The following is a 14,652-nucleotide window of genomic DNA, read 5'->3' as shown; positions in this document are numbered from 1 at the left end:
AATTTTTCTGGTTCACAGTTTCCCTATCTGTACAATGTGAAGATTGGACTTGATGACCCTAAAGGTATTTTCTTGCTCTAAACCTTTGTTCCTGCGATAAGATAGAGAATGATCAGAAGAGGACAGGATGCTGAAGGGCCCCAAGTCCATGCTATGGGAGAAAGGATTGGGAATATTTAGTCCAGAGAAGAGATGCTTTAGGCTAGGGTGGGGAACCTGAGGCCTTTTAAGTTCTTGGGTGTGGCCTTTTGGCCTTTTTGAGTCCAAGTGTTACAGAACAAATGCTTTTATTAAGGAAATTTGTTCTATGAAGTTTGGATTCAGTCAAAGGGCTGAACCTGAGCACCACATGTGCCTTTGAGGCCGCAGGTTCCCCACCCCTGCTTTAGGCTCATAGGTTCATGGATCTGTAATTGAAAGGGACCACGAAAGCCAGATGAGTGTAATACCAGCAAATTTAGGCTTGATATAAGAAAATAAAAACATAATTCAAGATGTCCCCAAGTGGAAGAGTTTGTCCCTGGAGACAGTGAGTCGCCTTTGAATGGAGATCTCTGGTCAAATGCCTGATTACCCTTCATCTTGTACATTATAAGGGGAATGTTTGTTGAGGTTCTGTTTGGAGTAGAAGGCTAGTGGGGTCCCTTTAACTTTCAGATGCTGTGATTCTGATAGCCAATCCAGAATTCTTTTATTGAACCCAAGTCTCCTGGATCACAGCCTAGTGACTTCTACTGTTGCAGGTGGTCCCATCACCCCACTTCTCCTCTCCCCTGCCCCATACCATTTATCATTTTTCAAGTTCGTTACAAAGACTCTTCTCTCCATGAGAGACAGATCGAGGAAAACATACCATTTTTCTTGTCAGGGGGTGGTAAGACAATGACAACAGTGGTTGTTTTGTGGATCCTCTAATGTCTTTCAGGTGACTTGACAGCAAGATGGTGATTCTGTCTGACAAAGTCCCATGAACAAGACAAGAGTGTAATCACCATCTTTAACAAGAGACAGACACACAACCCATACATGCATACATACACATATAATATATATAATATATATGTTCATTTGCACCTTTGTTTTTTTTTATTTATTCATTCATTTATTTATTTGTGATGAGATGATAGAAAGATCTGTGTTTCTCAATTTACCGGCTGCTGACTTCCTCATCTTTCCAATGAGGATAATTCACTTTATCATTCATTGATATGACTACCATGTCAAAATGGAGTCAGGAAGACCTAGGTTCAAATCCCTTCTCCGATATTCAGCAGCTGTGTGCTTTTGGGCAAATCACTTCATCTCTCATCTTTTGATAACTCTCTAATGTTATCTCCTAAAATATACATACTTTGCTTATTTCTCTTTGCTACAAGAGAGAACTCATATGAGAAATGGGTATATTCAGCAACAAATGAGATGGGAAAACAAACAAAAACTGTTGCACATGACAACCTTTTGAATAAATGACATAATATTTTAACATTTATGAAGCATTTTACAAATATTATCTCATTTGAACCTTATAATAACCCATTTTACAGAATTAAATGACTTGCCCATGGTCATACAGTCAGTATGAGGCAGGATTGGAACTCAAGTCTTCCTGAGCTCATGTCCACCATGCGTTACTGACTGCCCCTAAAAGCTAACATTTATAATGTCCCAAAAGTCACAGTGCAGCTTTAAGCTATTAAAGCTATTAAATTAAAGCACTGAAGCTTTGGGGACGCCCCATGCAGTTCTTTTTCAGGTTTACAAAGTGCTTGTATGTTATCTTGTTTGGTCCTCACAATAGCCCTGTGAGGTTGTTCAGCCATTTCAGTATTATCTGAGCCTTCATGACCCCATTTGGGTGTTCCTGGGAGAAGAACTGGAGTAATTTGCCATTTCCTTCTCCAGTTCATTTTACAGATGAAAAAAAACTGAGGCAAACAGGGTTTAAGTGACTTGCCCAGGGTCACACAACTAGGAAGTGTGCAAGGACAGATTTGAACTCAGGTCTTCCTGACTCCAGGCTGAGCACTGTGTCACCTAGCTACCCTAGCCCTATTAAGTAAATATGATTATTATACCCATTTTATAGATGTAGAAACTTAGACTAAGAGAGGGGAAATAGAGGCAGCTATTGGTGAGGAGTTCCTTCCACATACGTGGATCTTCACCTGCATTGCAACTCATGGTCTTAGAATCATATTCATTAAGAACTTACTATGTGTCAGGCACCATGCTAAGTGTGGGCGGATACAAAAAAAAGCTATCGGAGGACCCCTGCCTTCAAAGAATTCATACTCTAATAATGAAGACAGAATGTAAACAGCTCTGATATGGACAACAAGATATAGAAAGAATAAATTGGAGATAATCAGCAGAGGAAAGGTGCTAGCTTTAAGGGGGATCAGAAAAAGGTTTCCTGTAGAAGTTGGGATTTTAGCTGGAACTTGAAGGAAGCCAGGGGAACCTGGAGGTAGAGATGGGGAAGGAGAAAATTCCAGGCAAAGGGAACAGACCAAGAAAATGTCTGGAACTTTGAGACAGAGTGCCTTGTTAGAGAATTGCCTAGGGGCATTGAAGGGTTAAATGACCTTGTTGTTTTTGTGTAGTTTCAGATACTTTGTGACCCAAGATACTGGAGTGGTTTGCCATTCTCTTCTCCATCTCATTTTATAGATGAGGAAACTGAGATGAACAGAGTTGAGTGACTTGCCCAGGGCCACACAGCTAGGAAGTGTCTGAGGCCAGATTTGAACTCATGGAGATGAGTCTTCCTGACTCCTAAGCCCAGTGCTTTATCCACTGCACCACCTAGCTGCCCCTACTTAAGAGACCTGCCCAGGTTCATAGACCTAGTATGGAGTGTGAAAATGGATACCTTGATTTGCTTGAGCCCCTCCTGCCTCCACCAATTATCCAGGTAACCAGAAGAACTGTATGAGGACTTGGTTTTACATACCAACAATCCTTTGCAGTAACGGAGAGTAAACCTAGCTGGACATGTGGAAAGTCAGCAACTCTGAAGCGAATTAAGCTTATACCAGCATTGACGTAGACCCTGAGCCATTTGGTGGTTTATGGACTTTCAAGAGAATCCTCATCTCCAGAGACTCCCCTAACTGCTGGTTATAGGGCTCTAGGACCCATCCTCTTTTACTTCCCCTTATCTTATCATTGTGAACTGTCAGGCTGATTTGTGTACCTGACATCTGGAATTCCTTATTTCCCGTCCTGGATCTCCCCTTCCTTGGGGAATGGGACTATTTCCCACCTTTCTCCCTAAATTCCCTGCTGCCCTTTGTTTGAAACGTATAAATATTTCAGTCTTTCCAGCCGGGCCTTGAACATGTCAGAACGAACATTGCTCCAGCTTGCAAGCTTCTTCTCAGGCAATAGAATGTATTTATACTCTGTGTAAACTGTGATTAGATCCTGGCTCATTCCAGGTGCCCATTTGTGGCCTGGGGTTTCTTCCATTTAACAGTTCACAGGGAGGTTTTCTTTAACAGTGGCAAAAGCAGGACTCAGACCCTGATCTTATATAGTTATTTTGCCATTTAAAAATCACGATAACGATAATAATTATTGCTTGGTGGTTGTTGCTGCTGTAACTGTTAGTAGCAATTGGCGGCACTAGCACCAATTCACACAAACACTTTGCATTTGGCAGAATGCTCCCTTCATACCAAATCTTCAGAGTTAAACACTGTGGACATTATTATTCTAGATTCGGATTTTCACCAGGTGGTACATTTGGACTTCTCCATCCTGCCTCAGGAGCCTCTTCACCCAGCAAAATCACTTCACTCCTGCTCATCTGTACTGTCTGCTCCTGGGGCCCCTCCCTGCCTCTGATTGGAGGGTGGGGAGCTCCTCCCAGAACCTCCATTTGAAGAGGGCATCCATACCAGCCATGTCTTTTTTTCATTCCCCACCACTAGACTTCTCCACCAAGTACTTTCTCCTCCATCCTTCCCCTCCTTTTTAGCTTCCTTTTGTGTGCTATTTTCTCAATTAGAATGCAAGGTCCTGGATGGCAGGGACTGATTTTCATTTTTCTTGTATTTATATTCCTAATGCTTAGTATGGTACAGAACACATAGCAATTATTAATAAATGTTTTTTTGACTGACTGACCACTTTATCAACAGCTATCCTGGGCTCATACATCTAAAGGTAGAAGGGACCATCAGTGTAATCTAGTCCCACTCCTTCACTTTATAAATGTGGAAACTACTCAAAAGCTTGTGGAAGTGACTGATGAAAACTAAAATTAAATTAATTAATCAAAATAAAAAAAATAAATGTGGAAACTGAGGCACAGGGTGGTTAAGTGACTTGGTCATTATCAGAAAGCTAAGTGAATGGAAGAATTGGCATTTTCACCCTGATTTTCTGTCAATAAATCCAGCTCTCCCCCCACCCCAGGCTAAAACAAAGCTTGTCTAATATGTTGCATCTCTATAGTACTTTCTGGTTCACAGTGGGTCCTCATCTGATCCTTCCAAAGACCTGTGAAATAGTTAAAACAATAACTATTTTCTCCCTTTCACAGATAAGGAACCTGAGTCTGGGAGAAGTGAAATGAGTTGTTCACATAGCTGGTAAGTGACAGAGCCAAGAATCAAGCTCAGGTCTCTTGATATCTTGTAGCTGACTGTAATCTACTACCTAGCAAGGAAATTCACCTAAATGGATTTAATCTGAGGGGCAAGAAGTAGCAGTATTTCAATAGTGCTTTAAGGTTTGCAAAGCACTTTAGGTATTTCATCTCATTTGATCCTCATAATGACCCTACAAGGTAGGTGCTATTATTATTCCCATTTTACAGATGTGGAATTGAGGCTGAAAGAGGTGAAGTCACTTGCTAGTAACACACAGCCAGTAAGCCTCTGAGGAAGAATTAAAACTCAGATATTCCTGTCTCCACATCTACTGAGTCATCTAGCTGTCTAGGGGGTTGAAGCACTTGCCCAAGTTCACGAAGATCTTCTAAGTATAGAACCATTGTTATTTCTACTCTCTCATGCTGGTCCTGCTACATATGAAAAAGAGTAATTGTTTCCTCCATCCATTTAGGAAACAGACTTAGTCAATGTTCCAGAGAAGGATGAGACTCAGCCTGTTCATTATTCTACAATAAGAGCTCTGCTTACAAATGCTGCAACCGCATAGAACACCAGAGCAGAGTGCCTCTCTGTATTTAGCCCCGGACAGAACAAAGAAGTCAACACCAAGGAGCCTTTGAGTGTCAATCATTGCGGTTTTAAGCTCAGTCTATTTGCATGCCAAGCCCAATCTAGCAAAAACACATTGCTGACATGAAAAGACAGGCAGCTTCTCATGTTCATGTCAGTCTGGCGTTCTTGACAGCCCACATCCGGCTGACTTTCTCCTCTGTGAAGGACTGTGCCACTTGGAAGACAATCTTGTCACAGAAGACAAAGCTACTCAGACTGGCAGGGTATTCTTTGCCACCTAGCTCAGGGCTGTGGCAGTGAATGAGCGCTGTGAGTGAGCTAGAATGCCCCTGGCTGCCTGGCCTGGCAGGAGCACCAAGCAAGTTTCACATCTGGAGCTATATTAGCATGATTCCATATTTATGCTAGGTCTTTTAAAGGCTTCTAGTGGTCCAAGCTTCATAGGCTTAATGGCCACTTCTATTAAAAAACATAAATCAATGGCCTAGAGAGAAATTTGGGCCAAGAATTAGTCACCCCAAATATGGCTATCCCCTGAATCTATACATCGGGTTCTCTTTCATCCTTTATAGATATTCTCTCCCTTGGAGATCTTTCGCTCATGGGATAATCGAATGAGATCGGGAAGGGGCCAACTCATTTATTCTATGCTGGAGATTTTCAGTGGTTATCACCCATACCTGGAACTCTCTCTCTCCTCAGCTCTGCCTCCTGGCTTCCTTCAAGTCCAAGCTAAAATTTCACCTCTTACAAGAAGCTTTTCCTGATTCCCCTTGAAACTACTGCTTTCTCTATGTTGGTTAATCTCCAATTCATCCTGTACGTGTCTTGTTTGTGCATAGTTATAGACATGTTGTTGCCTCCCTTACAATGTGAGCTCTTTGAGGTCAGAGAATTTGTTTTTGGTTTCATTTTGTTTTGTTTTGTTTAGTTTTGCTTTGCTTTGCTTTGACTCCCCAGTGCCTAGCACAATGCCTGGCATATAGTTGATGCTTAGTAAATGCTCTGTTGACATGATTTGCAGATGAGGAAACAAGAGGGACATAGAAGTTAAATGACGTATGATCATAGAATCATAAATCTAGACAAGGACAATGCCTCAGAGGTCATTTAGTCCAACTTTCTCATTTTACAGATGAAGAAACTGAGGTCTGGTGAAGTTAAGTGACTTACACAAGCTTATTAAGAAAGTGGCAAGATTTGAACTCAAGTCTTATGACTCCAAATTTGGCACTCCATTCACAGCATTCTTTCCACTGTGCCCCATTGTCCATCTCCTTATCTTTTTCTCCCCTAAAATCTAGTCTCCGATCCCTGCTCCTCCTTACAATTTCTTCTTTTTTGTTGACAGCACCACCGTCCGTCTAGTTGCCTGAAGTCACTCAAGGTTCAACCCCTAAGAGTCATTATCTGCTTCTTCCTTTCTCTCCCCTTCAGTCCCCATATCCAATCAGTTGACAAGCCCTGTTGATCCACTGTTCTCAATATCTTTTTTGTTTTATATCCAAGGCTCAGACCTTGTACATAGTTGGCAGTTGACAAATTCTATTAGTTTGAATTGATTTGATTTGAGTTGGGACATTGGCTGAAGTGACCAGTAACTGGGAAAAATAGGATGATGTCTGTGTGTGAATGAAATTCTCAACGTCACCTGTCGACCAGCCTCTGTGTTTTCAGCTAAACTGAACACAGCATCTTGGAAATCACCAATATTAAATCATGGGAAAATTCCTTTTTTAAAAGCCCTTTACCATTGTGTTTGACATGTCTTCTAATATATGAATTGTTTCTTTCCAGTATGGACCTTCTGGGTCCCTCTTCTTTTTGCTAATGCCAAAGCTATGGTAAATAAGAGGCAGTTAGGTGGTACAGTGGATAGAGCACTGGATCTGGAGTCAGGAACACACATCTTTAGAGTTCAAATCTGACCTCAGACACTTACTAGCTGTGTGACCCTGAGCAAGCCACTTAACCCCATTGGACTCAGTTTCCTCATCTATAAAATGAGCTGGAGAAGGAAATGGCAAACCACTCTAGTATCTGTGATAAGAAAAATCCCAAATGGGGCACAGTTGAAAAATGGCTCAGTAATAATGAGGTAAATAAGGAGAGAGAAAGTCATAAGAAGGATTTGTAGGAGAAAGAAGACCACAAGTGGAAGAAAAAAAGAGTTAAATATTTTAGTCTTTTCTTCCCAAGTGATTCTCTGGAAAAACCATGGATTCTAGAATCAGAGGCTCAGAAGACCTTGACACTTATCACCCGTATGAGCTTGGGAAAGTAACTTTGGAAAGCCCTCTAGCCTTCAGACTTCATATCTATAAAAATGAGGTGAGGGAGAATGGAATACATGACTTCTAGGGTCCTTCCCAGCTCTAAATTTATTATCCTAGCTGTCCATGTTTCTCACGCTTATACTTATAATCCTATGGCATATAGCTAGTAATCAATGGAATTTAATTCAGCAAACATATAATAACAATAATAATGATAATAACATCAATGCATTAACATTTAAGGAACATATATTTAATAGATATTACCATACCAAATAGTGATAATTTCTAAACAACATAGAACTAGTCAGTCAATAAACATTTATCAAGTACTTACAATGAGCCAGGCAATGTGCTGAGTATTGAGGACACAAAGGAGGAAATGAAAATCTTAAAACTGTAGAGATATAGTGAGGGGAGTGGGGATGAAACAGGGAATTATATGCAAACAAGATAAGATAAATGTCAGCCTTGTCATCCTGTCTCCTGTTGAAGTTATCCCAAAGATTCCCTCAGTGGGCATCCAGAGGATGAACTTAATAACCCCAATGTTTTTACTCAATTATAAAAAGCAGTTATTGTATTCATCCATGCAAGAGTTTGTGAGACATTAATCATTAAAAAAATGATAATAGCAGGATACTGACCTGTCCCAGGACTTTTTATCTGAACCCTGACAAAAGATATGAGAAGAATGGAATAACAGTATTGCAACTGATAATCATAACAACCTAACATCTACTCATAAGGCAGCAATAACCTCAAAATCCCTTTAGAACTCAACTAATAAAGTGCCCTTGAACCAGACCATCATTACAGAGTAGAGTGTTTACTGCCATCACCCAAACAAAACACTGATTGGTAAAAAAAGGAATGTTTTCAATTGATATGGTTACATAAAATATTCATAGTGTCAAGCTTCCCACTGCTCCTACCCCTTCCTCTGGGGCTCAGAGATCCTCAGTGTTGAGTCTTCAAATGCAGAACCTGGACCTCTAGACATACTGTGCTATCTCCTGGATATCTCTATGTCTTCAAGCTTCTAAGGCATCATCTTCTCCCTTGTTCTGTCTGCTACTGAGTTCAAATCCTGCATCAGACACTTACTAGTTATGTGATAATGTGCCTCTCTGTCCCTCAGCTTCCCCATTTGTAGAATGAGGAAAATAATAGTACCTACCTCTCAGGGTTATTTTAAAGATAAAATAAGTTAATATTTGTAAAGTGCTTTGCCAACCTTAAAGTATTCTGTATCTGATCGTACTGGAGAGCTACTATAGCACTGAAAGGTTAAATTACTTGTTCAAGGTCACTCAGCCAATATATCAGAGGCTAGATTTGAATGTGTTCTTTTATCCAAGACCAGCACTCTATTTAATAATGATAGCAAAGGAACAACAACAAGAAGAACAACAGTGATAATAATAATCTCATATTCATAGAGGGTTTTTCAATTTATGAAGCACCTTCCTTGTAACAGTCATGCTAAAACTTCTTCATCTGCCAAAAATAACAATCTGCTTATTTAAAGAGAAAATCTAAATGGTGTGTGGGGTTTTGGATCGGCTTTATTTTCATGGAGTCCTTGCAATAATAACAAATGGAAAATTTTATATGGAATAAGTTATTAAAGTTCCCCAGAAAATAGAGTAAGGATGCCAGCAGCAAAGGCAGGACTGCAAATCAGAACTCCTAGATAAGCATAAACATTTGTACTTTATTTTTCTCATGTCCAAGTCCAACTTGGGAGCTGCTTACTTGGTCAATCCCTCCCTCATTTCTAGCAGAGAGCATTCTTTCCCTCTTCCAGTTTATCCTAGAGTTTATTTTCTCCTTTAACCTTTGACCCTAATACATTACACATATCAGTGTATTGTTTATGTTTATTATATATGTATGCTTATTATATAAGTAATGGATGTAATATATATGTAATTATACACATATATGCATATGTAAATGCATACATATATCCTATTCCACCAAGAACTATAAACTCCTTGAGGATAAAGATTTTTGTCCTTTCCCTTCTTACAGTCTTTAGGCTAAAATACAGACTAGGGGTCAGAATTAATTTGTAATGAATCCAGCTGAGTTAATAGTCAAGTTAAGGACCAGGGGAGAGCTCCATCAGCATCAATGATCGGAACACTAACTAGGGTGGGTCACTGGTGCTTTTTCTCAGGGACTGAAACGTAGAAGGTATTGGGAACACATGAAGTTCTTAGCAGAAAAATGACATGAACACATAGTTAGCAATTGTATTGCTTTCAAATAAAAGGCTCCATGAATGTACTACCCGAGTGACTTTGGTCAATTCACGCTGGACCTTCATTTCCTCATCCCAAAAATGATGGTGTTGCAAGGGGTTCTTCTAAGCTCCATCCCAGTTACAATGATCTCATGATGTTACAATCCTGTGTTTACCCATCTTCTGCTAGTGGACCATAACAACAGCCTTGCTTCCCCCTAACCCCCTAATTGTGTACTTCATTCCACTTGCCCCAGGTACAAATATTGGTAATTATGACTACCTTGGAGGCAGATACTCCCAGGTTTGGGCATCTGCCTGACCTAGCAGAATAATGGATTATTTCTTATCTCATAAGTGTTTTTCCAAGATTCAATTCAATTCAATAAACTTTTATTAAGCACCTACTACATTCCTGGCACTGTGCCAAGTGTTGGGTGAAAGAAATTAATATTACATTATTATAATAATAACTTCTTATTAATTGTGATTTGCCCTTTTACCCTCTATTTTCTGTAAAGGTCCAATTCCTGTTAAGGTCAACCAGTCTCTGAAGGGCACGGCTGATTGATGAGATTGCTCCAAGCCCTCCAGGAACATGCTTGTCCATTTTGGGACTCCAGCAAACTAGGAGACCCAATTTCTATTTAGAGTGTAAATAAAATCCAATCTGGGTGAGCCTTTGATCTCCTCCATTAGAGTTTAGGATGACCTTGCTCACGAAGGAGAAAACCAGTCAGAGAGTTCTAAATGGAAATGGCTTCCCCTGCTCAGACTGCTGGAGGCAGCTGAGTCTCAAGATCAAGCCACATTCTCAGCAGGAAGAGCTAAAGTCTTTTGGCCCACCTTCTTATTAAATGTCCACCAATCAAAGTTGATTTTCACTTGTCATGAGAATTTCCTTTCAGAAGAAATTGAAGATGTTTCAGGGTCTCCCTTGGTGTCTTTGGTTATCAAGAGAAACCTTTGACCATCAATTTATTGATTGCCGGCTAGCCTAATTAATATATTATTAATTACCCAGAAACTCTGTCTCAGTAGGGGCTTTTATTCATCACATGAGGATATAAAAAATGGAAAAAGATAAGCCCTGCCCTCAAGAAGCTTACAGTCTAATAAGGGAGACAATATGAAAACAAATGTATGCAAAGCAAGCTGTATACAGCATAAACAGGAAATAATTAGCAGAGCTAGGGCACTGGAATTAAAAGGGATTGGGGAAGGCTTCTCCTGTAGAAGGTGAGATTTTGGTTGGGATTTAAAGGAAACCAGAGAGGTTAATAGCCAGAGCAGAGAAGGGAGATCATTCCAGACATAGGAGGCAGTTAGAGAAAATGCCCAGAGCTGAGAGATGGGGTGTCTTGTTTGTGGAACAGCCAAATGGCCAGTGTCACTAGATCAAAGAATATGTGATGGGAGGGGGTTAGTAAGGTGTAAGAAAACTGGAAAGGTAGGAAGGAGATGGCTTAGGAAGGGCTTTGAATACCAAACAGAACATTTTTTTTTTTTGCTCTTGGAGGCAATAGGGAACCACTAGAGTTTATTGGGTAGGGGCAGGGGTGGGTTGACATGGTCAGCCGTGCTATTTTCCAAAATCATTTTAGCAGCTGAATGGAGGATAGATTGGAGTGGGGAGAGACCTGAGGCAGCAGACCCACCAGCAGCTATAGCAATAGTCCAGGTGTGAGGTAATGAGGCCTGCACCAGGCTGGGAGCAGTGTCAGAGGAAAGAAAGGGACATTATTTGAGAGATGTTGCAAAGGTTGAATTGAGAGGCCTTGGCCACAGATTGGATATAGGACGGTGGTGAAGCAAAGTGAGTCCTCCTGATGATTCCTCAGTTGTGAGCCCTAGGGACTAGGAGGGTAGGGTTGGCCTCTGGTGTAAAAAGGAAGGTACAATGAGGGAGGATTCGGGGGGAAAGAAGATTCTGTGTGATTCTGGAGCCCTCCACTGGAACATTTGGGGAGTTGTCTGGGTGTGTTGTTCTTCAGTTGTCTCTGACTCTCCATGACCCCATTTGGGGTTTTCTTGGCAGAGATACTGGAGTGGTTTGCCATTTCCTTCTCCAGGCCATTTTACAGATGAAGAAACTGAAGCAAACACGGTTGAAATGACTTGTCCAAGGTCACAGTGTCTGAGACCAGATTTGAACTCTGGTCTTTCTGATTCCAGGCCTAGTGTTCTATGTACTATGCCACCTAACCTGGGAATACCAAGAAGATAAAGCCATCTGTTAATGGTCTGACAGCATGACACAATAAATATGGTACTGAACTTTGAGCAAGAAGACGAGTTTGAATCTCACTTTGGACATTTACCAGTAGTGTATTAAAGTATCAGTAGTATTTAAGTATCTAGATGTAGGCTTTATCTAGCAATAGAATATAAACTTCCCGATGGCCAGGATTGTTTTATTTATATGTTTGATCTTTGGTCCCTGACTCAGAGAGGGCCTTGCACACAACTGTTGTATCTGTTATTCAACAGCTGTTGTCTCATTCTGAAACTTCCCTCCATGACTGAGGCCTCCCCACCATGGTCCGTACAACCACGTCGGTGGCCTTCTCACCCTGAAATATTCTTCTGCCCTGTAGGCCCCCTTATTTTCTTAGTGAGTTCCCTCTGGAGCCTCTATTTTGTGGCAGATCCCAGGTTAACCAAACTTCATTCTGCTATTGTCTCTGCTCCTGATTTTCTAGGCTTCAAAACCATACCTTTGTGCCACCATCTTCATCTCCTCCCCGTCCCCCACCCCCATTTTTAACTCTCTTTTGTGTACTGTCTTCCCTCATTAAAATGTAAGGTCTTTGAAGGCAGGGGATGACTTTTTTTCTTATATTTGTATCCTCCCCACTTAATAAATATTTATTGCCTTATTGCTTATTTGCATGGTACATATCCAGTTCTCCTCACCACCTGGATTTCCTTCCTTGGCCTGATTACATTTGGCTTTTTCTCAAAAGTGGCTCATGTTGCACGCAGAATCTATAAGGATACAGGCTACAGTCACTTTTTTTTTGTAGTTAGGATTTATGATTCCTGACAAACAAGGAACAAGAAACCTAACAGAACTTGATGCCATATATGTATATTCCTAAACATATATTTTGTTTATGGGGCTTCTGATATTTGTTTTTCCTCTGCTCTCTACTCATGTCCCTTTGATATGCATTAGTTACTATGGAAACACTGATGTCATTCCAGGCAGAGGCTCATGGAAAAAAAAATTCAAAAGTGCAGGGGAACATTCCTTTACAGGCTGGCCTTACTTGTCCATACACTGAGGTTTAGGAAATTGCCTACTTATAATGGTCACATGAACACTTCTTGAATGTGGCCTTAAGAATATGCTCATACTGCCTGAATACTGGGCATGCAAGACAGTTTGGTCATGTCACTAACCAGAGTCAATTGCTAGAGAACCAGCAACTAGGACAAGTGAATGCATTTCAGGTCTGCAAAACCTCCCAAGAATTTCATTTTGAAGATGCATCATGGCTGAGCCTTTAAGAGATGGAAGAACTATCTTAACTCTAGAGGAAAAATGGGGTTCTGGATTTATGTTTCTGTTGCCATGGTAATTCATATTGTCACTGTTTTAACAACCTCATCAAAAGAAAGCATTCTGGAGCAACGTGGACCCTCTACATAATTTAGCATGAAGCCATTCATAACAATGTGTGGTGCCTTTGGAAACATGGGGCAAGAAAATTAAAAACAAATAGAAATAAATCACCACAAGCCCTTAACCTATAAATATTTGAGCTGAAGGCCAGAAAAACTCCATTCTAAAAGGCCCTATGATAGGAAGAGATATTTCTAATAAATGTGGAAAACCATGATTAGTTGGAAAGCAAACACCTTTATAACAGAACCATTTTTTTTCTCAAAGAGAAAATAGAAACATCTGTACCCTAATTACTGTGAGTGGGGTGGAGTGGGAGGAGGAAAGGTAGGAAGAGGAGATTATGACATAGTGTTTCGTGGCATTCAATACTATATTTATACTCTATTTACTTCTGTGCTTCAAAATATTAGTTTCTGGGAACAAAATATCCATTTTTATGAACGATGATTACTGCAGTGCTGTTTGGCCCCAAGCACTTCCAAAGGGTTCACATACTGTTGTGTGTATGTTAGTAATATTAGCCAACGATGCATATCAGTGTATGCCATTTGGGGCTCAATTCAGTTGTGTAGTGTTTGTAAGACTCCAATATTTATCTTCCCCTTGTTTGTCAAGACCACAAGGATTAATGGACTAAGTTGGGTCTGCTTTAATTCATAAGTAACTACCGCATTTTCCATTGGGTCATTGAAAGGTGTGTTTATGTAGCTGGGGAAGCTTGTTCCCCTGAGGAACTAATTTATGTCCGACACGTGGAGCTGAAATTGATTTCAGTGTTATAATAGATGCTAACATTTCATCATCTACTAACATGTTTCCTCCCAAGTTGCGTGTTATCATTAAAAGTTGTATTGCAGGCTGGTGGCAAAGATCTTGGTGCAATTAATTTCATTGAAAGGAGGCATAGTGAAGGTACTGAGGTCCTCCAGGAATTCAATAAGCTGGTGTCTAAAGACCGAATTTTCTCAATGCATTTAGAGATCTTATGAGGAAAGTAATTGTGGGTTTGTAAAGTTATACCACTCATATTATGGTATTATATAGGCACTCAATTGGAATGGCCAGAGGGGAAATTTGGAGTTATTGGGGAGTTCATTTCTATGTCAGTTAATCAAATGGGGTGGTGAGGCAGGCAGGCAAGCATTTATTAAATGCTTATGAAATGCCAGGCCTTGTGATTAGTACTAGGGAAACAAAGAAAAGCAAAAATATGGCCCCCATCCATGAGGAGCTCACATTCAAATTGGAGAAGTAACATGTAAATTTGAAGGTCAATTTGAATATTCTAGTGCAGACCTA

At 40.4% G+C, this 14,652-nt stretch overlaps 1 pseudogene; it reads left to right on the top strand.

The window, feature by feature from the left end:
* Positions 1-5,315: 5,315 nt before the first annotated feature.
* The window catches only part of LOC114036805, a 54,405-nt pseudogene continuing 45,068 nt past the window's right edge, over positions 5,316-14,652 (top strand).

Source organism: Vombatus ursinus, unplaced genomic scaffold, assembly GCF_900497805.2.
Source record: "Vombatus ursinus unplaced genomic scaffold, bare-nosed wombat genome assembly UNPS02009994.1, whole genome shotgun sequence".
Taxonomy (NCBI): domain Eukaryota; kingdom Metazoa; phylum Chordata; class Mammalia; order Diprotodontia; family Vombatidae; genus Vombatus; species Vombatus ursinus.
This window is presented reverse-complemented; position numbering and strand designations above follow the sequence as displayed.